This window comes from Chenopodium album, chromosome 2 (genome assembly GCF_948465745.1).
Source record: "Chenopodium album chromosome 2, dcCheAlbu1.1, whole genome shotgun sequence".
Taxonomy (NCBI): Eukaryota; Viridiplantae; Streptophyta; class Magnoliopsida; order Caryophyllales; family Amaranthaceae; genus Chenopodium; species Chenopodium album.
In genome coordinates this window covers 10521411-10547308 of record NC_137835.1, presented here as the reverse complement: position 1 = coordinate 10547308, position 25898 = coordinate 10521411, and the positions used below count along the sequence as shown (strand labels likewise).

At 39.9% G+C, this 25898-nt stretch overlaps 2 long non-coding RNA genes across 4 annotated transcripts in view; one reads left to right on the top strand and one right to left on the bottom strand.

Moving 5' to 3' along the window:
- Positions 1-25898, bottom strand: part of LOC145582819 (uncharacterized) — a 30740-nt gene that overhangs the window by 1054 nt on the left and 3788 nt on the right. The window lies entirely within an intron of this gene.
- Positions 231-25867, top strand: LOC145582810 (uncharacterized). Of its 2 annotated transcripts, XR_014099942.1 has the most exons (4): positions 231-420; positions 505-561; positions 25410-25505; positions 25589-25867. It is a non-coding gene; the product is annotated as an uncharacterized LOC145582810 (long non-coding RNA). The 2 variants fall into 2 exon arrangements; XR_014099943.1 differs by lacking the exons at positions 231-420; positions 505-561 and adding an exon at positions 25020-25113.

Genomic DNA, 25898 nt, shown 5'->3' with positions numbered 1-25898 from the left:
GACAACATTTTATATTTAAGTGGTGTTAAAGGAATACAATTTTAATAACGGGCCTTTGGTAAACGTTGTTGAAGGGCCTTAGTATCTTCTACTGTAGTAAAATTCCAATAAACTTTTTCTGCTTAAAAAATAATAATAAAAAAATAAAATAAAATAAAATCAATAAACCCCCGAAATTTATCCCCAAAAAAGCATCAGCTTCTAGTCCCTCTATGACTCTATCCCACTCTCCCACAAAACCCACTCACAATAGAATTTGGCGGGCTGTGAAACTCTACTTCTCCGCTTCCACTCTCCATAAACGTGATGGAACTGCTACTATTCCACTCTCATTGTTTCTGTAATGGTCATATATATAAGGGAAAAAAAATCAAATCTCACTTTTCTCTTTCCTCGTTCTGGTTTGCAAGACATCTTTCGGTACGGTATTCTATCAATTCATCTTGATTTCTTAGGGTTCGTTGCTTGAATTAAACTGATTTGAGTCTAATTTGATGTAATTAGGGAGGCTGAGGTTACGATTTGTAGAGTACATATCAGACAACTTATTTGCGGACTTCGGTAAGTAATTCATCTACTCCGTATTACTAATTTTTAGCTTTTTTGATGTTTAATTTGTTTAATTTAAATTGCATGTGGCTTCATTGGCAAGAATCTGGGTAAATTGTTTCATGAAATTAGATGTATGGTTGAAATTAGATGTATGGTGAATCAATTTTGGTCGGTTTACCATGATTAAGAGGACATGTATACATTATAGCTAACACACAATTAATTTAATTTATATTATCTTTGGTATGTATCTAATTCAAATTTGTTTCTTTCCCCATATTGATATTCTGTTTGTTTGATTAGTATGTTGGTTTCTTTCCAATTATAAAAAGAAAATACAATTCCATATTGATTTATTGGGATGATGTTGGCAACGGGTGGGATTTAGTGAATTTTTTTTATTGGAGTTTGTATTATTTTACTTGGCTATGAATAATTACACAATTTCATGTGCATTTAGAATGATATATATTTCGTATTTAGAGTAATAATTGCTTCTGGTTGGTAAACATAGTTTAACAAATACAATGTAAGGTTATATTATACTTCATCCGTTTCTATTTAGTTGACGCGTTTGATTTAGGCGCACATATTAAGGAGAGGAGAGAGATTGATAGATAATGAAAAAGCAAGTGGGGTAGCTTGTAAATGCAAGGTAAAAAATTTACCTAAAAAGGAAACGTGTGAACTAAAAAGAAACTTCCTAAAAAGGAATACATGTCAACTAAAAAGAAACGGAGGTAGTAGTTTAATTTGCTTCTAAATGAGGTAAGAGTACTTGACATCCATAATTAGACTTGTAGGCCTAATACACAATAACACTAGAACTTCGTATATTGGTTACTATATATGACTTACAATCATGAACTCAATGTGTAGGCGCCATTGGATATTATGTGTGATTGATCCGGAAGCTGATGTTGTCTATTATTTGGACCCCTTACGAAAGGAAAATTGTCCTATTGGAGATGATTTACGTAGCGTTGTAGAGACGTAAGCTTGATTATTAAAATACTATTAAGATTTTTTTTATCCATACATTTGACAATATTTATATTTTACTTTTCTTAAGTTTGAAAAATATTTAACCATTTGATAGGGCATTACTTATATATAGCACTGTCAAAACGGTTTGACAGTTCGGTTTCGGTTCGGTTTAAAATCGGTTCGGTATTTAATCGGGTCGGTTTGGAATCGGTTTAATTGTCTCACGGATCGGTATTGGTTCGGTTTAAATAGTTATCGGTTCGATTCGTTTCGGTTTATTTTTAAGCGGTTTTAATTCGGTTCGGGTTGTAAACAGTCCGGGTAGTAAACGGTTCGGTGCTGTAGGCGTCGCTCGAAGTGCGCCTACGTTAAAAGCATGTGTGAATATGCTTGGCACTCATAGGAAGTGGGAATTGACATTACGATTAGGGACAAATAAAGTAGGGAGCCGCCAACAAGTTTTTAAGGAACTTGTAAACCGTTCACGGATCATAAAAAGGCAACCACGATAAGGGACAACGAAGGCAACAACGATTGACCCGTGAAGGTTACACCCCATTCATAATCCATGAGATTACTAACTCCATATGGTTCGGAACCACGAAAGGAGGATCGGGGATGATGGTACGAAGTGAGTCATGGAGTCACATTCGCCCGTATTGGCCTCTACTCGATTCTTATATTGAAAAGCATTCCTGTGATCTCAAAGGCATACAAACAATAATTCAATTCGCTCCAAACTATTATTTAACTAAACTGGTTCAAAATTAATGCACACATAATTCTAAAAATTTGGTGATCACTTGATTAAACAACAAGATTAAAAAGTATCCTAAACCGGTTGTCCAAATTATCTTATTAGTCGTGATTTTCAATTACATATTCCCCTTAAACATGCAATATGGTGATCAAAATAAATAATAGAATCAATATTAATATAAAAACCAATTTAATCATAATTCCAACAACATAAAAATCGTTAGAAAAATAACAATAGTAAAAAGAGCATGATCCTTACTTTGAATATGTTTGTTTGCAACTACAAAATAATAAACGAGTTAGTAACTTCAAGGAAATAATAAAACAATAATTAAATTAAATTAAATAAAGTAAGGTTGATTTTGGGGCCAAACCCTCAAACGATTCTACCTTTCACGCCTTGGTTTAAGGACAGAACCTCGAGTGAAATATGGACTCCTTTGAGTGCTTGAAGAAGGAATTTTGAAGTGAAAAGGGTAAGCTAGTGTTTAGGTTAAGAGCATAGAAGAGAGAAAAATAAGAATAATCGAATTCTAGTTGCCCCGTACATCAGAAATGAGGGGGTATTTATAGGGAAATGTGCTGAGGGAACACACGGAACCCTAAAATGATAAAAACCCTAAAAAAGTATCCCGTGACACGGTCAGACTGTACCGTCAGACGGTACAAGTTCCCGTGACACGGTCAGTTTTGGAGTGACGCAGGAAATTTTCAGAAAACGGAACGGAAAACGCGTTAAGGGTTTACGCGGAAAGGACATGGAACTCTCCGTGTCACGGCAGGCCTCCCGTCAGACGGGAACAGTTCCCGTGACACGGTCAAGCTGTACCGTGACACGGTCAGTTCCAGTCCATTTTTCCGTCTAAATTCATTTTTAACCCTAATTTCTTTCGGCTTTTTAAGTGTCGATTGATAATTTCGGGCTTTTTTCTGACTTTTATTATTCGGGCTAAAATAAGAAAATAAAATAAAAATAAATAAAAATGTTTGGGCCAAAAATAAATAATAAAATAAAAAGATTTGGGCTAAAAATTAATTAATAAGTTTGGGCTAAAATAAAACTATGCTTTTACCAAACATCAAGACTAATCCATGAACCTTTCAAAGGTATGAATTTAATAAAATACGATTTTTTAAGCACTCTCGGGATTAAATACTAAACCCGACCAATAGTGGCGGTGAAAGGTTATTTATCATCGGGTTTGGTTTTGGGGAGACATTTTTAGGTGTCTACAGAAGCCCCCACTTTGACTGAGTTTGTAGAAACGTCAGTTTCGAAAACGATAGTCAAAGTAGTCGATAGGGACGGAGAATGATTTAAGACGTTCTGCGATCCTAAATCACTCTGTATACGCCAATACCTGCAGAAAAATGTTAATTCCACAGATAAAAGAGTAAAGGGATAGAATACATATCTGGCACCAGTGTGTCGGTGACAAACGAGTTTGGTATTTTCCTATGCTTGAAGGAATCTACCGAGTGACATTGGTTGAAATGCTTGCCAGGGGTAAAATGGAAATTTTAGTCCCCCTTAAACATCAGTTGGAATTTTCCGCGTAACTGTAGCGAAAAATAATCGCCCAATAAGCTCGGAAAATTAGTCAAACTGGAAAAAAACCAAGAATATTCCCTGACCAAATGCAGTTTTGCCGTGCCACGTCAGCAAGTTGCCGTGACATGGTCAAGGCTTCCCGTCAGACGGGACAAGGATTCCATGTCACGGGAATCCTATTTTTTTTTCTTTTTCTTTTTTTCTTTTCGCTATTTGAATCAGTCAACAACGGTCACTTTTTCTATTTTTTGTCCTTTTCTGCCTTTAAATCCGCATGCTTGCTTTCACCATTTCACATTTCACATTTCTTCTTCATACTTGCTTTCACACTTCACCATTTTTGCTCCTTTCTTACCAAAAACTGCCGCGCCACGTCTGAGGTTAACTGCCGGCCGTTCGAAGCTCGCCGTGACACGGTAACGGCGACCATGACACGGTTAGTCCGCAAATCTTTTCTCTTTTTTCTGTTTTGTTGCGGTTTTCCTGCTACTGTTCTGCGCTGCTGCTGTCTGCCGTTGCTGCTTCTGCTTCTGTCCCGAAGCTGCCGCTCAGTTCGCCGGAGCTCCGTCAAGCTTGAAGGTTGCCGTGACACGGTTACTTTTAACCGTGACACGGTTAGTCTCGCCCGTGTCGCGGCAGCTGCTCTGGTGGCCGGAATACATTTTCAAGTTTTGGAGTTCGAATTTCACCAATTTTGTTGTAATTTCTCGATCTTCTCCTCATTTTTGACCTTTTACAAACATTCATGTAAGTCCCTTTGATTTTTGCTTTGAATTTGCTTCACATTAACAATTTCATGACAAACCCTAAAAAATCAATTTGGGGGTTTTTGATTTTGAAGCTTTATGTTGAAATTCTTGCCATGATTTTATTTGTATATGTGTACATGTGTGTTTGTGAGAAATTTGAGACAAAAATTGCATGATTTGATGGAGAATTGAACAAATCACCATTTTTGGGTGCTACTTTGTGAAATAATGTTCATGCTTTGAAATGGCGAAAAAAAATGGTGGTGAATCTTGTGAAATGATGTGTTGATTCATATTTTGCATATGTACTATATTGTCATGGAGAACATAGTATCATGCGGCTAGGAGAACTGTAGTATTAGTTTGTCATGGAGAAACTAAATATCATAATTTTTGCCAATTTTTAGCCTTGAGGTAAAAATTTAGCATATAATTCAATAAACAACTAAATAACTCAGAAAATGATGCTAAGTATTTAGATTATTATTTTGCAATTTTAAAATATTTAGGAAATGATGCTAAACATTTATAATTCAATAAACAACTAAATAACTTAGGAAATGATGCTAAGTATTTAGATTTTTATTATAAATATGCAACTTGAATTAAATGTTTAGGAAATGATGCTAAACATTTAGATTTTGACAATAGCATGCCTAGACTACGAGACTGCGACCTTTCCACCCGCGGCCGGCGTCGGGCTTTTCGGGAGGACACTCCCACGGTCCCTGAGGACATGGACGACGACGTCTTGGAGTCCGAGCCTCGGACATCTACGAGTAGGGGTAGGTGGGTTCCACCTTCATGGACCCCAGACTAGCTGGTTTTCTGCCGTGAAAACCACGTCTCTCACTGCGCACTCTCTGGCATAGTCGATGGCACACTTCGCCAGCACGGTTCCGGGGCCGGTGATTTGATCCCTCGGCTTCACCAGGTTATTACGAGGGATCCTGCTACGCGCGCTTTATGGGAGTCGTCCGGCTTGGTCGATTTCTACGCGGCAGTTGTAGGGTTTCGCAGCCCCCGGGGTTGCGGCGCGACGGTCGTTCGCGCATTGTTGGAGTATTTCTGGGATACTACCAACACGTTTCACCTTGCTTGGGGGGAGATGACGGTGACCCCTTTAGACTTCAGCATGATCAGCGGGCTGCGCTTTACTGACCGGGCAGTAGGCCAGATGTCTGATCTATCTTGGACATCGGCTGAGGTAGCTGATTTGTTGGGTCCGATTGTTCAGCACATCAGGACTCGACCGGTATCTCGAGGTGGTCCTAGGAGTGGACGATCGGAGTCGGCTTCAGTTCTTGCTCGTGGCTTTGATATGGAGGATACGATGGCCGAGCAGCGGGTGCGGATCTTCATCTTGATCCTGATCTCTATGACCCTCTCTCTCGACAGGAGTTCACGCGTGCTCCTCTGCTACCTCCCCTCTTTGGCCAGGATTCCCGAGATAGGATCCTACAGCTGGGCTAGTCTTGGGTACGCGGATCTTCTTCTATCTCTACGTCATGGCTACCGTCAGCTGAATGACGAGTCCCCTATCACCGTTTACGGCCTGTGGAGAGTCGTAGAGGTGATGATTTTTTCCCTTCTTATTTCATTTCGGCTTGTTCGATTCGTGTGCTGAATTTTATTTTTGTTGCAGTTATGGTTCTACGAGTACTTCCCAGGCTTGGCTCCTCGCCGGCGTCGGGGAGCGGTCCACGACTTTCCTGTCGGGGCTAGCTGGCGCGACCGAGGAGAGTCGCGGGTGGAGTCTGTTCCGGCGCTTCGTGGGCTACTACGCCGTGGCACCTCTTCTGTTGGCGTAAGGATTAGTTTTGTCGCATTCTTTCCTTCTGACATTGTTTCCGTTGTTCACGCCTAACTTTTTATGATTTCCAGGTCCCCATCGATGTCTAGTACCGTCCTTGGGCCGGGATGACTGACCTACCCGAGGCCCTACGTCTTTCAGCGTACCGTACCATCTTGGTTAGTACCGGGCGCTTCGTCTTGTATTTAGGGGAGCGAGTCGTCCGTCAGCATAGCGGCGATCGTTTTGTGGTGCCTTCTTCCCCGCCAGAGTCGATGCTGGACTCCCGTTTGATCAGAGGGCTGATCAACAGGGGAGAGCGCTACACTATTCCGTGGCAGGAGCTCGTTCACATGGAGAGCAACTACGCGCGGGATTTGCTTCCCTCTCTTGCTCCTCCACCCCATCTTCCCGAGGTATGATTTCTTTCGAGAATCTTCTTTGCTAGTCTCTGTTTTAAATAGTCGGATAACTTGATTATTCGATCATATTTTCAGACGACCATTCACCCTGTGGGGAGGATTCAGATTCCTCCTCAGTCTGTCCGCTACCCTGGGCCGATCGGTATCACGGAGGACCATATTGCCGACACGCCGGAGGGTTATAGACAGGCGCAGGAGTCAGTTCCCGAGGTTTTTGATCTGGTGAGTTTTCTTCGACGCATTACCCACTCTTTTGACGCTGCTTATTATTGATTTTCCTTTGTTTTATCCTCAGCCTAACCGCCCGGAGGTGATGGGAATCATGAAGCTGGTGGACGCGCTGAAGTATTGCATCATCAAGCTTCGGCGTGGTGCGAGTTGTCGGAGCTCTAGCGACGTCCTTGAGGTATCACTTATTATTTTTTCATTTCTACCATTTGTTTTATTTTGCATCCTTGACACCTTTTGATTTTGTTTTTTTCAGGAGCGACGGAGGTCCCGCTCGCGCTCGAGGCCCAGAGGCTCGGACGAGGAGGAGCTTGGTCGTAGTAGACGATCTCCTGAGGCTCACCGGCGTTCTCAGCGAGAGCCGCAGACTACTCAGCCGTTCCAGGAGGCTCAGTGGCAGCAGGGTCAGTCTTCTCAGCGTCCGTCATTCTCACAGCCTCCCGTTCCTGAGTTTGGGTCTCCTTTGGATCCTGGTTCATTCTCGGCCCCATTATCCGGGATTCCTCCACCACTGTCGGGCTTGTTCTCGGTTCCGCTGTATGGGACGATGCCTTCGCCGACGATTCCAGTATCTTTGGGCCAATCTACTCCGTTCTCCGGCTGGACGGGTCCTGCTTTGAGCTTGACTACTACTGGGCCTACGGGGACTAGTAGGGACGCTACTCCCCGTACTCAGATGGTCGAGGGACTCTTTGGTTCGCCGTTCCCATATACCCAGGGCGAAACACCTACACAGGGTGGAGACGCGACTGATTCTGATTCTAGAGATTTTTGACCGAGGGTTTTTGTATTATGACTCTTTGTACATACTATGATGACACTTGACATATTTATATTACGACTCTTTGTACATTATTTACAGTTTATACATCTATTATTACGTGTGTTAGTGTGTGTTTGAGACTCTTTGTGTGTGATTATGTACTTATTAATGACGCGACGAAGAATATAAGTGGAGTAATGGAGGGTACCGACCTTCCCCAAAAGAAATAAATAAAGAAAATACTTAAAATAAAATTTCCCCAAAAGAAAAGAAAAGAAATAAAATAAAATGATGAGTAAATAAATATATATAAAAAAATCTTCGTGAAAACAAAACAAATATAAAGAAATAAAATAAAAATAAAAAGGTGAGAATATTATTAGAAATAAAACTCTCAGAGAAGACTGAAAAATAAATATAAGATAAAAATAAAAAAGGTGAGAATTTTATTAGAAATAAAACTCTCGGAAAAGACTAAAAAAAAGAAATAAAATTTTTAAAATAAAGATAAAAAAAAAAGGTGAGAATTTTATTAGAAATAAAAGTCTCAGAAAAGACTAAAAAAAATAAATGTTAAAGATAAGAAAATATAAAAAATCCGGATAGATACGGAAAAGATGAAAAAATCAGGCGCGTAAAGTGCCGTGACACGGTACTGTTCACCGTGTCACGGCAAAGGTTCCCGTGACACGGTGGAATTTCCCGTGTCACGGGAAGCGTATTATTCAGCGGTTTGTTTCACGCGTGCGAAAAGATAAATCCTGGGCAGTTCCGAGCGCTTTTGCTATAAAATAAGACCAGATTATTCATGATGTTCATAATTACGAAACACAAAATAATTTAGAATTTCATATTTCAATAATCATGTCTCAGAATTTTGATAATACATTGCGCGACTGGTCTTATTCTTTGACCAATGCTAAAAAAAGAGAGTTAGAATTATTTCACGTCAGGGGTTTGCTAGCCCTGCGACATGTAGCTATTGAACATGATTTTCTTAGAGCAGCATTAGACTATTGGAGTCCAGAAACGCATTGTTTCAAATTTGATTATGATGAAATTTGTCCTCTGCCGGAGGAATTTGGTGCAATCTTTCGATTTCCTGCTAGGAATCTTATAGCCATGCCTACCTTACGTGAATATTATTACCAAGACTTTGAACGCCATCTGAATCTAACAGATCCAGATTTAAATAGAATTGTTTGTGGTAATGAAGTAGACTTAGAAAAACTTGCTAACTTATATTTTAATCGCCCTATCTCTAAATCTTATCATGTATATCGTAGAAGGGCATATATTTTTTGCATGTTTAGCAAGCTACTATTTGCAAACGGTAGGGTAGGACATGCTTGTCTGGCGTCTGTACTTGAGCATGTAGAATCCGGAAGATCTCCTATGCCAACGTGCCTTGGAGAAACATTTCGTGGCCTTGACGAGGCAAAATCTGACCGGAAAGCCATCAGGAAGGGTTCTCTGGTACTATTACAGGTAAAAATACGCTCTGAATAGCCCCCGTGACACAAAACGGTCACCGTGTCACTGTTAGGTTCTGCCGTGACACGGTCAAAACTGCCGTGTCACGGGAATCTGCAGTTTTTTTTTTCTTTTTTTTTTTAAATATTCTTTTTTTTTCCTTGTTTTGCAGATTTGGTTGATGGAACGTTTGGAATTATTTGAAGCCCCCGACGATATTGAAAAATATGGCCCTAACGACTTAGTCCATAGGAAGAAGAATTATTCTGCGAACATGTCGTATGAAGATTGGAAAAATTTCTTTGCAAAGAGAGAATTTTCCATTCGTTGGGTGGTGCCTTGGTGGAGGCTTACTAGGATGGTTGGCACGAATGAAACTCCATATTGCCGTGTTCCTAGTATCTCCAAACTGACTTTTTACTGTCCCTCTCGACTAATGCGGCAGTATGGACTGGAACAAGTAATTCCACGCTATAACGATAGTCCTCGTGAAGTATCGTTGCATGAAAGTAACGTTCACAAGTACGAGGCTTATTGGATTGGAAGACCTTTGTGGACCGTTTCTGCAAGTGACCAAGCTCCTCCTCCATTATCTAGTGCATACAAGGCGTGGTTGAATCCTAGAAGTAGGAGGGAACGATTCGGATCGCGCAAGTCTGATGTAAAGAGTCGTCTTGGAGAGAAGAAAGCTCCTCTTAAAGATCGCCTAGGTCCGAGAACACAAGGAATTGAGTTTAAGACTCCTAAGATGCCAAGAAAGAAGACCTATGTGAAAGGAAAAGGTAAAGAAAAGATGGTGTATAGGGAGAAACAACCGAAAAAGTTCAAGAAAGGTGAAAGGGGCGAAAGTTCGACTAGGGGTGTGACGGTTCGGGCTACAAAAGACACACTAATGGTGAAGGCCGACCTAATTGAACAAGAGAAGGATGTTCCTAAAGAGAAGAGAGATTAGATCAATAGTGCTTTGCATTTTATTATTTATTTTTATTTAAAATAAGGCACATGATGCCAATACTTGTAGTCGCATTTATTTAAATAATAATAGCACATTTATTTCAGCCTTAAAATAAAAATTACAATGACTTTTTATTTATTTATCCGAGTCAAGGAGTCGGACGCAATGGAAGAACGAAAACAAAACTCGAACAGGAAATTCGCAATGAATGCGCCAATAAATAAAACGGGAAACTGAAAATCTGCCGTGTCACGGTCAGAGGGTCCCGTGACACGGTTCAAATTCCCGCGTCACGGCAAATTTTTATTTTTATTTTTATTTTTTTTTTTCTGGCAGATAGGGTAACGTGGCACGGAATAGTTCCCCCGTCAGACGGGAACAAATCCCGTGTCACGGGAGGCACTCTGTCCTTTCTTGCCGTTCAGAGTTTGCCGTGACACGGGATTTTCTCCCGTCAGACGGGAATGCCTCCCGTGTCGCGGCATATTTACCCTTTTTTTTTGTGACGCAATGTTGAACCGGGCACATATTAAATCAATAGAGGGAGGATTTTTTTATTTTAAAGTGGCCGGGCTCCCTTGAGGGGTTGCCTACGTATCCTAAAAAGGAATCAGGCCAGACGTAGCTCTATTGGGTCATGAACCCATGCGACTAGGCGTAGAATTTCTTGAGTTAATCCAAGTTGGTTAAATTATGGAAGCCGTGGCCGTCCATGTCTACCAGTTGTGCCGCTCCGCCCGACATGATGGCTTTAACAATGTACGGGCCTGACCAGTTCGGTCTGAATTTTCCTCTTGGATCTAACACGTTTTTGCGAAGTGCCTTAAGCACTAGGTCACCCTCTTTGATGTTCCTGGTCTTGACTTTTTTATTAAAATGTTGTGCCATACGCTGTTGGTAGGTTTGGACATGATGCAAAGCTGCCAAGCGTTTTTCATCAAGCAAGACCAGTTCGTCGTATCTTGCTCTAATCCAGTCGACTTCATCTAGTTGGCTTTCCTATGCGATTCGGAGAGAAGGTATCTCGAGGTCGATTGGTTGTACAGCTTCGACGCCATAGACCAAGGAGAAGGGGGTAGCCCCTGTCGATGTACGAACAGAGGTTCGATAACCCCAAAGGGCAAAATGTAGCTTACTTGGCTAATCTTTATAATTTTTCGTCATCTTTTCGATGATGGTCTTCACGTTTTTGTTGGCCAATTCGACTGCTTCGTTCGTTTGTGGTCTGTAAGGTGATGATCGATGATGTTTGATATGATATTTCTGCAACAATTCCGCGCATTCGGCTTGGAAATGTGTTCCATTGTCACTGATCATCTCATGTGGTACCCCATAGCGGCATATAATATTTTTCTCAATGAATTGAGCTACATGTTTTGCCGTCAGCTTGGCATATGAGGCCGCCTCAACCCATTTGGTGAAGTAGTCGATTGCTACGAGAATGAATTCATGCCCCCCTTGTCCTGGTGGTGTGATTTTCCCAATGATGTCAATGCCCCAAGTGGAGAAAGGCCACGGAGAAGTATACGTGTAGAGAAGTGAAGGTGGAACATGCTGTAAGTTTGCATAGATTTGACACTTCATACATTTTTTGACGTACTCGTGACAATCTCGCTCCATAGTAGTCCAATAGTAACCTTGTCGTTGAATTTTTTGGACTAACATCTTTGCATTCATGTGAGTTCCACATATACCGGCATGAAGTTTTTCCATGGTTTTATGTGCTTCTTTCTTGGTTATACATAAGAGATTCCTTCCCGTTGTGGTTCTTTTGTGGAGTTCTCCCCTGATAAGCACATACTGTGACGCCAGGAGCCTCAAAGCACGGCGTGCTCTTTTATCAGTATTAGGAGGATACTCTGCTCTTGTCACATAATTAAGGATGTCTGTATACCATGGTTCTTCATCTTCTTCCTGTGATTCTTGTTCATCATCAAGTGTATGAACATAAGCTGGTTCATATCTTCTCTCTATGGTCAGTGGCATTCTGATCGTGTCAGCTGGAATTCGCACCATTGATGCTAACTTAGCTAGTGCGTCAGCGAACTGGTTTTCTTCTCTTGGCAGATACGTATACTCCACTTCATCTAGTTGCTCCGTGAGAGTTTCCAGATGAGCTTGATACGTAGCGAGACTTTCACTCCTCACTTTCCATCTCTTAGAGATTTGGTTAATGATTAGTGAAGAGTCACCGTAGATTCTGAGTTTCTTAATTCCCAAGGCAACAGCTGTTTCTAATCCCAAAATGCATGCTTCATGTTCTGCGGCATTGTTAGTGACATCAAAGTCGAGCTTTATGGAAATTGGGATGTGTTCTTCATTGGGTGATACGAGCAAGACTCCCACACCACATCCTTTTTGGTTTGAAGCTCCATCGAAATAGAGCGTCCAGCTATCGTCTTCAGTCATGAGTAAATCTTCGTCAGGGAAATCGTACTCATCTTCTTCTTTTTCAGCTTCTTCTAACGGGAAGTCTGCTAAGAAATCAGAAACTGCAGAACCTTTGATGGCTTTTTGTGGCACAAATCTCAAGTCAAATTGAGCCAGATTGACTATCCACCTTGATAATCTGCCGTTGAGTGTTGCTTTCTCGAACAGGTATTTGAGAGGATCCATCTTAGACACGACATGCACCGTATGAGTGAGCATGTAATGTCTTAGTTTCTGTGCGGCCCATACAAGTGCGAGACACAACTTCTCGAGAGGCGTGTATCGCGTCTCATATCTTTGGAGTTTCTTGCTCAGGTAATAAATTGCATTCTCCTTGCTTTCGATCTCTTGTGCTAGCATTGCCCCCATCGTTTCCCTTGTGACCGTAAGGTAGAGTCGAAGAGGAAAGTCAGGTATTGCTGGTGCTAGCACGGGTGGGTTTGCCAAATACTCTTTGATTTTGTCGAAAGCCTTTTGGCAGTCATCATCCCATGTGACTGGGACATTCTTCTTGAGCTTCTTGAATATAGGTTCACATGTCGCTGTGAGCGTTGATATGAACCTGCTTATGTACTGCAACCTTCCAATGAAGCCTCGAATCTCCTTCTCGTTTTTGGGTGGTGGCATGGCCATGATTGCTTTTACTTTTGAAGGATCTACTTCAATTCCTCGAGAACTGATCACATATCCAAGTAATTTGCCTGACGTGACTCCGAATGCACATTTTGCTGGATTTAATCTCATGTTGTACTTACGGAGTCTTTCAAAAAACTTGCGAAGTGCGACGATATGGCCTGGGCGATCCTTAGACTTGACAATCATATCGTCGACATAGACCTCCACTTCTTTGTGCATCATGTCATGTAAAAGTGTTGTAGCTGCTCTTTGGTAGGTGGCACCCGCGTTTTTCAACCCGAATGGCATTACCGTATAGCAATATGTACCCCATTGTGTGATGAATGTGGTTTTCTCCATGTCTTCTTCGGCCATCAATACCTGATTATATCCGGCGTAACCATCCATGAATGACAGGAGTGCATGATTTGTTGTATTATCGACTAGAATGTCAATGTGAGGTAGAGGGAACCCATCTTTTGGGCTTGCTTTATTGAGATCCCTGTAATCAACACACATTCTGACCCTTCCATCCTTCTTTGGAACTGGGACCACATTTGCTATCCATTCCAGATACTTGGATACTCTGATGAAACCTGCGGCCAATTGCTTCCTGATTTCTTCTTTGATTTTGAGAGCCACATTTGGTTTCATTCGGCGCAGCTTTTGTTTGACAGGCTTCATACCTGGAATGAGTGGTATCGTATGCTGAGCTATATCCCTGTCAATTCCTGGCATATCTTGGTATGACCAAGCAAATACATCAACAAATTCACTAAGCAAGTTAATTAGCTCTTTGCGTTCATCTTGACTTAGTGTTAATCCAATTTTTACTTCTTTAACGGTCGTATCATTGGAAATGTTAACTGTTTTTGTATCTTCAATGACTGCTGTTTTATTTTCGTGTTCTTCCATTGCTTTTATTATTTCTTTGTCATTTTTATCATTAGCAAAGCAATATTGATCAGGGCTAGGGGAATGGCACACATCGTAAGCAAAGGTATTCATTTCATTGAATTTATTGGCTAATACATCAAGAGAGGGAAGGTTGGCTGCGACCTTACCAGAATTATTAGGACTAGGAAGAGAGGACTCAACAAGAGACTCAGGGCTGAACTCTATAGCAGAAAGAGGGTTGGCCTCAAACTCTAAGGACTCATCTACAGACTTAGACTCAGACTCGGACTCGGACCCAGACGATTCAGACTCATCAAACATAGGACCCTCGCCAACGGTTATTTCCAACTTCTCTCCACTTGGCGTAGTGATCCTCAATGTCTTGCGCCATCCCCTTGAAATGTTGTCAGCTTGGACGATTAACTCGGAGGGATCAAACTCCTTGTTTGCTATGACCGCTTGAACGAGCTCAGAGTTATCATTGCAGACCGGCTTGGATTCATTTTTCTCCATTCCAAAAAGAAGGTTAATTCCCAGATCATCAGAGTTTAGGCTGGCTGACTTCTCGACTGTGGAGAGTTCTTCATCGATGAAGTCACAATCGAGGAATACCTCGAATCCTGGTTCACGGATCCCATCATGGACAAATGGTTCGGGGAATTCATAGCATGGGAAGTCTTCCCCTTATTTGATGTACTGGCCGTTGAGAGTGAACGGATATGGATCCATGGTCATTTCTGTCTTCGTGATTCGAGCATTGTTGCGAGCCTTCAATTTCAACGCGGCCCGTTTCAGGTCTTCCTTTGTCGACTCGAATCCTAAGCCGAAAGTGTCCTTCTTGACTGCACCAGGATGGCCCCAAGATTTAGCCATTTTCTTCTTGAGCCCAAGGGTCATTCCAGGAAAGTGACCTTGCTTCTTCAGAATGGCGTTGATACTAGTGTTTGAATAAGGATCGAAGTCGAGATGACACTTTTCCTCTTCTTCGATCGCAAGAACATCATCTAAAGAAAACCCCCACAGATCTTCATCTTCCTCTTCATGTTCAACATGGACGATAGGGGTATCAATAACTTGAATGCGCATAGGAGAAGCATCGATAGTAATCGGAATCCCTCCCACTATGGCTTTCACTTTCTGGTGAAGCGACGACGGAATCGCCTTTAGCTCATGAAGCCAAGGGCGTCCTAATAATAGGTTGAAAGAGGCCTTAATGTCCACCACCTGAAACTTGGTGCGACGTTCAATAGCCCCAGTAGTTATATTCAGTACGATAGTACCCACGGCTTGACGGCGAGTATTATCGTAAGCTGGAATCCCTTGAGTGGAGGGAGTCAACTCTTCGTTCTTTATACCCAACTTCCTTGCAGTACGGAGTGGGCACACATTGATTGCAGAGCCATTATCAACCAGGCTCATAGGAACATTCATCTGCCTACACACTACAGTGAGGTGTAAGGCCTTATTATGTTGGTCCCCTTCCGGGGGTAGATCCTTATCAGAAAAGGAGATCAGATTGCTGGTACTCGGCAGCTCAGTAGTGAGAAAGTTGACCAATCCTTGAGGAGTCATGTCGTCATCAACTCCTATCTTCACCAGAGCATTCATTACAGCCTTTCGATGCTCGTGGGAAGTGGCCAAAAGCTTCCATACATTCATCTCCACCTTGGTCTTTTGTAGCTGTTTGACCACATCGCTATTCACAGGGTCGATGGGATCAACTATCGGATTTGATTGTGGTGGAGGTGGAGGTGGGTTAGGTTGTTGCAACCGTCCACTTCTAGTGAGAACCTTGACCTCAAGGTCCCCCCAAACATCTTTACTGGTGCCGAGAGATGAACAGGTTATGTCTTTGAGATAGACATCTTCATCATCACTATCCCAAATCCCATTCACTTCTTTAGTGCTTGAGATAAATACAACTTCCGGCAGAGGTTCATTCACAGGTTGAATGAGTATTGACGGATCAAAGGAGACTTCATCTCCCATGATAGCCAAAGCATCAGAAAGAGGACCTGTTTGAATGTTAGGCTTCTTGCCCCCTGGAGGGACAGGAAGTTGGTTAGCATCTATCAGGTCTTGGATTGCGTCTTTCAGCCTCCAACACTTCTCAGTGTTATGACCCTTGCCTTGATGATACTTGCAATAAGCATTGGGGTCATAGTTGGCGGTCCTATTCTCAGGTCGAGGTTCTGGAAATGGTCCAATTGGCATAATCAGTCCCTGACCATGTAGACGGTCATAAGCCGCATCATAAGTCATTCCCAAAGGCGTATAAATCCTCCTTTGCCTTTGGAATCTTTTAGTAGAGGCATTAAGGGCCAGCACATCATTGATGTTGATATTGTTGGTAGCATTATTGGGCTTAGAAGACGAAGAAGAAGGAGTGTCGTTCTTCTTGTTTTTCCAAGTGCTGTTGTTATTGTTACTACCAACAGACTTCATCAATTCATCTTCGATATTGATTCCAATATCGTATACAGCTTCAAAGGTACTTAAAGGCAAAAACTTCAAGTGTTGCTTGTATTTATACGTCAGATTGGCAATGAACAAGCGAACCATTTCCTTCTCCTTGGGAGGATCTACCAAGAGCGCAGCTGTTTCTCTCCACCTGCTTAGGTAAGTGGTGAAGCCTTCATTCTCTTTCTGTTTGAGAATGGAGAGTTCACGTTCAGAAGTCTTGGCCTGGATGTTACACTTGTACCGGTTCATAAAGCTTTCAGCAACATCTTCCCAGGTCGCGACATGCTTGGATTCCAGAGAATAGAACCACTGTTGAAAGGCATGCTCTAAGGAAAGAGGAAACACCGTAGGGAAGAGTGTCACATCTACTCCCTTAAGAGCCATAGTTGCAGAAAAAGCCTTCAAATGGAACAGCGGGTTATCAGTAGGCTTGAACTTGGGAATATCAGCAGTGGAAAACTTTTCAGGAAGCTTCTCTCTTATGGACGAGGAAGTGACAGGCTGTTCCACATAAGTGAACTCTTCTGAAATCTTACTCACCTGTTCCTTGATCTTGTCCATCGCAGCAGCAGTGATACTGTTTTGCTTGTCTTGCTCTACAGTGCTGACTCTAGTAGTGAGTGTCTGCATCATGTCAGACAACCTTTCGATTGTCCTGTTGAGGTTCTCGATGTCTTCCTTATTGGCCATTGGTTGAAAGTAGACTGGAGACGGATCTTGTGGAGATGACTGAGGTGGTTTCCTTGTACGCCTCTTTGGTACAAGAGGTTGTTGAGGTATGGACTCGAACCGTAACAATCTACCCTTGCTTCTTGCCCAAGCGCTGTGACACCGAAACAAACACACCTTTAATGACCAAACTTGACCTTAACCTATCCGGATTAAAAAAGAAAAAAAAATTTATTGAAGCTCTACTTATTAAAAAAAAAAAAAAACCCATGGGAGGATACCATCCGACTTACTCCGAAAAAAAAAACGACACAAAAAACGAAACTTCCCTAAAATACGGTCAAAAGTGGTGCATGACTAAAAAAAAAGTGTGTGGACATAATATGTGAGTGATTAGGTGAGGTTATAGACGCGTGTTTTGACCGTATAGCTAGACACAACTCAATACTGGACACAAAATTCGAGAAAAAAGACTGACGGGACACTTTCCTGGGCACCGTGTCACGGTACGGACTGGCGTGACACGGTTAAGGCTTACCATCAGACGGTAGCCTTTACCGTGTCACGGCACTGTTCACCGTGACACGGCAGAAAATGTCGTGACACGGTGCGCAGTTCCAGGTCAGTTTTGTGATTTTTTTCAGATTTTAATCGATTTTAAGTCCGTACTAATTACTATGTGAGAATAAAAACCCTCGGTCATGGGTCAAACAAAAAGAGCAAACACATTAGGGTTAGCACCGAACAAACACATAGCATTTAGGCACGATGATGTAAAAAAAGTTCGCAACCTAAAGTCAAGATCTATGTTCAACTATTGGTCAAGCTTTGGGTGTCAAAAGGGTACCATGGTTAAGAGTTTGGACGCGTTAGCAAGGCAGCCTCCCTTGAGGGTGTAAGCCAACAGGCGGCTCCGCGAGTTCGTGATGAAATCGAACTCGACTCCATGGTTTGGGTGAATTTAATGACTCCGATGAACCCTTATTGCCATGAGCGTTTTTGGGTTGATAGAGCTTAAATTCCCCGGGGCTAAGACGCATGTAGAACACATACGTTTTTTCAGAAAAATCGAAGGAAGTCGACTGTGGGAAAAGAAAATAGGCCACCGGACTGATTTTAGGACTGCCGTGACACGGCAGAAATTCCCGTGTCACGGTACAGTGCACCGTTAGACGGTACACTGTACCGTGACACGGCAGACTCTGCCGTGACACGGCAGTCAGAAAATCTGACTGGTGCCCTGTTTGCTTTTGCGCGCAACCAAGTTATTCAATTTTTCCTACGGGACAGACCTGAATGCGACGTTAAAACGTCTATGCAGATGCAAAAATGCCAAATTAATCACAGGAATATTTTTTCAAGAATCTTTCAAGTCTCATCCACTCATCTTAATTAAATACCGATCACCCAAATCGATAAATAATTAAGAATCCTCCCCAGTGGAGTCGCCAAATTGTAGGCGTCGCTCGAAGTGCGCCTACGTTAAAAGCATGTGTGAATATGCTTGGCACTCATAGGAAGTGGGCATACAAACAATAATTCAATTCGCTCCAAACTATTATTTAACTAAATTAGTTCAAAATTAATGCACACATAATTCTAAAAATTTGGTGATCACTTGATTAAACAACAAGATTAAAAAGGATCCTAAACCGGTTGTCCAAATTATCTTATTAATCGTGATTTTCAATTACATATTCCCCTTAAACATGCAATATGGTGATCAAAATAAATAATAGAATCAATATTAATATAAAAACCAATTTAATCATAATTCCAACAACATAAAAATCGTTAGAAAAATAACAATAGTAAAAAGAGCATGATCCTTACTTTGAATCTGTTTGTTTGCAACTACAAAATAATAAACGAGTTAGTAACTTCAAGGAAATAATAAAACAATAATTAAATTAAATTAAATAAAGTAAGGTTGATTTTGGGGCCAAACCCTCAAACGATTCTACCTTTCACGCCTTGGTTTAAGGACAGAACCTCGAGTGAAATATGGACTCCTTTGAGTGCTTGAAGAAGGAATTTTGAAGTGAAAAGGGTAGGCTAGTGTTTAGGTTAAGAGCATAGAAGAGAGAAAAATAAGAATAATCGAATTCTAGTTGCCCCGTACATCAGAAATGAGGGGGTATTTATAGGGAAATGTGCTGAGGGAACACACGGAACCCTAAAATGATAAAAACCCTAAAAAAGTATCCCGTGACACGGTCAGACTGTACCGTGACACGGTCAGACTGTACCGTCAGACGGTACAAGTTCCCGTGACACGGTCAGTTTTGGAGTGACGCAGGAAATTTTCAGAAAACGGAACGGAAAACGCGTTAAGGGTTTACGCGGAAAGGACACGGAACTCTCCGTGTCACGGCAGGCCTCCCGTCAGACAGGAACAGTTCCCGTGACACGGTCAAGCTGTACCGTGACACGGTCAGTTCCAGTCCATTTTTCCGTCTAAATTCATTTTTAACCCTAATTTCTTTCGTCTTTTTTAGTGCCGATTGATAATTTCGAGCTTTTTTCTGACTTTTATTATTCGGGCTAAAATAAGAAAATAAATAAAAATGTTTGGGCCAAAAATAAATAATAAAATAAAAAGGTTTGGGCTAAAAATTAATTAATAAGTTTGGGCTAAAATAAAAACTATGCTTTTACCAAACATCAAGACTAATCCATGGACCTTTCAAAGGTATGAATTTAATAAAATACGATTTTTTAAGCACTCTCGGGATTAAATACTAAACCCGACCAATAGTGGCGGTGAAAGGTTATTTATCATCGGGTTCGGTTTTGGGGAGACATTTTTAGGTGTCTACAGGTGCAGACGGGTTGCGGTTTGTCAACGGTGCGGTGTAAACGGTTTTTATCCCGGTTCAAACAATTTCGGGTTGGAAACGGTTTCGGGTTAGAAACAGTTCGGTTCTTTTTTGGTTCAGTTTTTAACTGGTTCGTGTAGACACCCATTTGTGTCTCCCCAAAACCAAACCCAGTGATGAGTACCTTTCACGTCGAATCATAATCGAATGAAACGAAAGTGTGAAAGGTCTAGTGTTGTGGAAAGTTTTTATTTCTTTTCTCTTCTCTCTGTTTTTGAAAACTTTATTTTAAGAAAACAGCCAATCCAGTTTGGTTGGTCCATGATATGGGTCCAATAGTAGTGTAGTTGGATGGGGCTTGCAAAGACCTTTCCAACGATATATTATAAGCCCAATTCCGATGAATATTGAGGAAATTATGGCCAATTTACTAAACTGGGCCCGGTTTGAGCTTTATGTACGGCCCAATGATCTAGGGGAGGGCCTAATATGATTTATCATTCCTAATGCAATTAGGAATGGTTTTAGTCTTCTAGAATCTTCTAGAAGGTTCTTTTCATTCCTAATTCAATTAGCATTGATAAGTTGACTTTGTTGACTTTTCAGAGTTTTAATCAAAATCAAATAGCATTTTCGAAAAAATTATATTATTTTATCCTCCAGTACGGTAAACTTATCGGATTTTCGAAAACGCGTTAAAATCAAGACTGGCGTCTGACCCCAGGCCTTGGCACCTGGAACCAGGCTTGGCGCCAGACGCTAGCCATTGGCGCCTGGCGCTAGCCGTTGGTTCCTGGCGCCAGCTAGCCAGGGTTGGCGCCAGCGCTGTTTCCTGAGCGTCAGACTCTGTTTTGTTAAATTATCTTTTTTGGCTGATTTTCTCTATAAATATCGTATTAAAAACTCCGTTTTCATTCACCATTCATCATCAATTCTCATCTACAATCATCTACATCTATCATTCACCAATTCTCTTCATTCACAAGTTTTAATTAGCATTCTTTAAAACATTCATCTTTCTTTCTTACTTTGTTTTCATACAAAATTCTGCATTCACAAGATCAAGAAACACCTAGCCATTTTCGAAGTTGCCTTCGCCCTAGACGAGAAAGGTTTTAATTTCTGAGGGTTTGGTCCCAAATCTCTATTTCAATTATTTAATTTAATTGTTTTGATTATTATTTTCCTTGAAGTTACTAACGTGTGTATTTTGTTATTAGAAAGAGGTACGAAGCATCAAAGTAAGTACTTTAATGGTTTTAATTGATATTATGATGTAGAAATCATGTCTATGTTGTTATGATATTCCTAGTATCATGTCTAGGGTAATTTTAATATTAAATATGATTGTTACGATGCTTCCTATGTTCTTCCTAATATTTATGATTGTTAGTATCATGTTAGGGTTAAAGATTTGATTTTTATTGCTTAGTGACATGCTAGGGTTTGTTATTAATCTTGTTAGTATCATGCCTAGGATCTTGCTATGTTTATTATGCTTTAATATTAACATGATCATGATTATGATTTTAATTGTTATAATTTATGATGATTATTATTATTATTATTTTGGATAACGATTATATTTATTGTTATTGATTATTATTATGTTGCTTGATATTTATTGCTTGATCACACCCTTTATTGCATGTTTAAGGGAATTTTGGTACTTGTAATCGCGCTTAATAAGATAATTAATAATCTTGTTTAGGTTAACTGTGATTATAATTCAAGTGATCGCCAATAATAGTTTATTTGTGCATTAATATTCAACCAACATAGATTAAACAGGTTTAGGGTTAATCCTATTGATTGCATGTTTATTAGAAAGCGCACATGAATACGAGCAGAATAAAGTAGAGGCCTAATTATTAGGGCAGGTTCAATCTCTTTTAGGTTGGATTTGTACCTTCATCTCCGAACCCTTATTTGGTTCTAGACCTTATGGAGTTGACGATCTCTTGGATCGTTAAGGGGTGTAACTGTAGACACCCATTTGTGTCTCCCCAAAACCAAACCCAGTGATGAGTACCTTTCACGTTGAATCATAATCGAATGAAACGAAAGTGTGGAAAGGTCTAGTGTTGCGGAAAGTTTTATTTCTTTTCTTTTCTCTTCTCCCTGTTTTTGAAAACTTTATTTTTAAGAAAACAGCCAATCCAGTTTGGTTGGTCCATAATATGGGTCCAATAGTGGTGTAGTTGGATGGGGCTTGCAAAGACCTTTCCAACGATATATTATAAGCCCAATTCCGATGAATATTGAGGAATTTATGGCCAATTTACTAAATTGGGCCCGGTTTGAGTTTTAAGTACGGCCCAATGATCTAGGGGAGGGCCTAATATGATTTATCATTCCTAATGTAATTAGGAATGGTTTTGGTCTTCTAGAACATTCTAGAAGGTTTTATCATTTTTAATTCAATTAGGATTCTTCAGAGTTTTAATTAGATCAAATAGCATTTTCGACCAAAATTATATTATTTTATCTTCCAGTACGATAAAATTATCAGATTTTCGAAAACGCGTTAAAATCCGGTTTGGCGTCCAATCCCAGGCCTTGGCGCCTGGAATCAAGATTAGCGCCAGATACCAGAATTGGCACCTGGCGCTAGCCACAGTTCCTGGCGCCAATGAGCCAGGTCTGGCGCCAAGGTGGATTTGTGGTCTTCATACTCTGTTTTGATAAATTATCTTTTTTGGATGATTTTCTCTATAAATATCGTATCAAAAACTCCGTTATCATTCACGAATTCTCCTTATTCTTAAGTCTTCATCAACTATCTTCATCATCTACATCTATCATTCACCAATTCTCTCTATTCTTAAGTCTTCATCAACTCTCAATCATTCATCAAATTCTTTGAATTCATTCATCTCTTCATTCATTCTTTCTTTTCTAAACTTTGGTTTTCATACAAAATTCCGCATTCATTAGATCTAGAAACACCTAGCCATATTCGAAGTTGCCTTCGCCCTAGACGTGAAAGGTTTTAATTTCTGAGGGTTTGGTCCCAAATCTCTATTTAAATTATTTAATTTAATTGTTTTGATTATTATTTTCCTTGAAGTTACTAATGTGTGTATTTTGTTATTAGAAAGAGGTACGAGGCATCCAAGTAAGTACTTTAATGGTTTAATTGATATTATGATATAGAAATCATGCTTAGATTGTTATTTTGATTCCTAGTATCATGTCTAGGGTAACTTTAATATTAAGTATGATGCCTTTTATTCTCTTCCTAATATTTATGATTGTTAGTATCATGTTAGGGCTAAAGATTTGATTTTTATTGCTTAGTGACATGCTAGGGTTTGTTATTAATCTTGTTAGTATCATGCCTAGGATCTTGCTATGCTTTAACATGATTATGATTGTTATTATTATTATTATTATAATTATTATTCATGATATTGATTATTTATTATGTTGCTTGATGATTTATTTATTTATTGCTTGATCACACCTTTTTATGCATGTTTAAAGGGAACTTGGTACTTGTAATCACGCTTAATAAGATATTAATAATCTTGTTTAGGGTTTATTGTGATTATAATTTCAAGTGATCGCCAATAATAGATTTGTTTGTGCATTAATGTTCAACCAACATAGATTAAACAGGTTTAGGGTTAATCCTATTGATTGTATGTTAATCAGAAAGCGCACATGAATACGAGCAGAATAAAGTAGAGGCCTATTATTAGGGCAGGTTCAATCTCTTTTAGGTTGGATTTGTACCATCATCCCCGAACCCTTATTTGGTTCATGACCTTATGGAGTTGACGATCTCTTGGATCGTTAAGGGGTGTAACCTTCACCTCGTGAACGGTTTACAAGTTCCTTAAAAACTTGTTGGCGACTCTTTTGCTCTATCTTCTTCCCTTTTGGACGCCACCGTACTTTAGTGTATGATCACAGTGGGGTTCAAGCTAGTGGGATTTTAAAGGCTTGAAATTATTCCCTACAGTTCGGTTCTTTTTCGGTTCAGTTTATAACTGGTTCGATTCTTTTTCGGTTCAGTTTATAACTGGTTCGGTTCTTTGATTGTTTAACCACTTTAACGTTATTCATATCGGTTCCATTTCAAGTTTACTAAATTATAGTTGAATCTAAACTAAAACATAGCCTAATAGTATATTCATGTCACTAGCACACTCCCATCTTTATTTCATTATTACTCACAGAATCAATGTAATCATATGCTTAATAGTCTCTGTGAATTAATTTTATTTATTACGCCTTCAGCCAAGCCTTGGTACTTAATATTACAAGCTTTTTGTTCATTTGGTTTCATCACCTCAAATGTATACATGACTAGAGGCAGTAGTGTTGCTAATAGTTTGAGGCAGGGCCTGAGCCTACTTGTTTTGCTCTTGTTTGTGAATGATTTGCCTTGCTATTTTAAAAAAAAAATTCTAAGATTTCTAATATTTAATCCATTTAATTATATCCCCGTCAAAAAAAATAAAAAAAAAATAAAAAACCATTTAATTATATAAAAAAGTTTGTAAACGGTTCGATTTAGAAGCGGTTTGGTTCATAAACGGTTCGGTTTATAACCAGTTCGGTTTACAATCAGTTCAGTTTTTAAATGGTTCGGTGCAAACGGGTAGCAGTTTGCTAACGGTTCGGTGTAAGCGGTTTTTTTGCCAGTTTAAACGGTTTCGGGTTGGAACCGGTTTCGGGTTAGATACGGTTCGGTTCTTTTTCGGTTTGGTTTTCTTTCAGTTCGGTTTATATACGGTTCGGTTCTTATACGGTTTAACATTATTCGGGTCGATTCGGTTTCGGGTTTACTAAAATACGGTTCGGGTCGGTTTTCGGTTTCAAAAATATCGGTTTTTAATCGGTTCGGTTCTCTTTTGGGTCGGTCGGTTTCGGGCAGTTAAACGGTTTCGGTTTGAAATTTGACAGCACTACTTATATATCAAAATCAAGTTGTAGGAAGTAAGAAGGTGAAGAAAAGTACAACTTGGTCCAAAATTCAGGTACTTATTTGCATATCACTTTCATGTCGATAAACTTGTAATATCTAGCTTTTAGATTGCATTTTTTTGTGTTTGTTTAAGATTATGTGATATCTATAACCAAAAATTTAATAAAAAAAAGGAAACAAATGATGAATCTAAATTTTATTAGAAAAGATAGTCATTAGTGCCTAAGTGCCTTACTCCGTAGGATACTAATTAATCTAACCCAAATTTCTTATAGCTTGTCTTTTATAAGTAAGTTGGAATCATTGTTATGTCTTTCCGCTCTATTTATTTTACTTATTTTTATGCAGTGTCCTCGTCAGACTAATGGTGTAGATTGTGGTTACTATGTCCTAAGGTTCATGCGAGATATCATTGCTCATAACCAACCACAAATTCCGAAAATGGTAAATTTATTGTAATGTTTTGTTTGTATTAAAAATTAACTATTGCTTTGATTATTGATTAGAATTTTTTTCAATATGTGTAGTACTTTTCAGATTGTTTATGGCCCAACTATAGCACAGAGCAAATTGATGAAGTGAAAACTGAGTTGGCACGCCACATTCTCTACTTTGCTAGTTGATTTAGGAAGTTAAAACTAATTGGTGGACAAATCATTATGTTTAGATTTCTTATTAGTTTAATGTTTCTCAAATTGTTAAAGTTAATATTATGAATGCTTCGTATTTTTTTTTCTATTACAATGGACACCGTGAAACTTATTAGTTTTTATTTTATATATATACAATCCATTTGGTTGTGTAAATTTAGTTGTGTTTGTATAGATAGTCAAATAA